This window comes from Sinocyclocheilus rhinocerous, unplaced genomic scaffold, assembly GCF_001515625.1.
Source record: "Sinocyclocheilus rhinocerous isolate Xijiao unplaced genomic scaffold, SAMN03320098_v1.1 scaffold246, whole genome shotgun sequence".
NCBI classification, from domain to species: domain Eukaryota; kingdom Metazoa; phylum Chordata; class Actinopteri; order Cypriniformes; family Cyprinidae; genus Sinocyclocheilus; species Sinocyclocheilus rhinocerous.
The window spans coordinates 391,318-392,322 of NW_015661875.1; positions in this window are offsets into that span (position 1 = coordinate 391,318).

Sequence of the window (1,005 nt, forward strand, 5' to 3'; positions counted from 1 at the left end):
ATATATATATATATATATATATATGTATACAATACATATATAATTAATTCACATAATTATTGTTCTACTCGCATGTAAACAATACGTATAAAAACAATACATGTATATTTAATTAACATATTAATATATCATTGAATATATGTAATTATTAATCTTGTGACTATATATATATATATATATTCAAATAAATAATTTTAAAAATGCTTTACTTGGATTTAGATACTTTGTGTATAAAATTTTATATTTAGATTTTGGATTTTTATAAAATGTATTAGGAATATTAAACTATATATATGTGTACATACATAATTCATATAATTAATGTTTTACTCGAATTTAAACATTACACATAAAAACAATACATGTATATTCAATGAATATAATAATATATCATTGAATATATGTCATTATTAATCATGTGACTATATATATACCGGTATATACTGTATATATTCACATAAATACTTTTAAAAAATGTTTTATTTGGATTTAGATATTTTGTGTATAACATTTTATGTTTGGATTTTTATCAAATCTATTAGGAATATTAAGCAAACAATACACACAACTATATAATTGAAATGATAACTTTAGGCTATAAGTTTATATGTACAATATATATAATATACAAAATCCATAGTAAATTGTAGAAAAATGTGTAAAAAAAAGTCCGTAAAATTTACGGTAAAAAACCGGCAGCTGTGGTTGCCAGAATTTTACCGTAAAAAATACGGTAGCAACGTTTTAGGTTTTTCGGTTTTATCTTAAATTTACAGTTAAATACCATAATTTCATTAACTGATATAATGTTAATATACCAACCTATGCCGAAGACGCCCTCTGCAGGCCTTTGTTGTACTGCGTACTGTACATTAGCTCTATTGTTTATAATACATTATATATTTTAACAGTTTTGTTCAATAAAACCATATGATTTCTTGCTTTTGATACTTTATTTGAACTAATTATTATTGCCTCATTGCTATTATATATGCATTTTAAGTA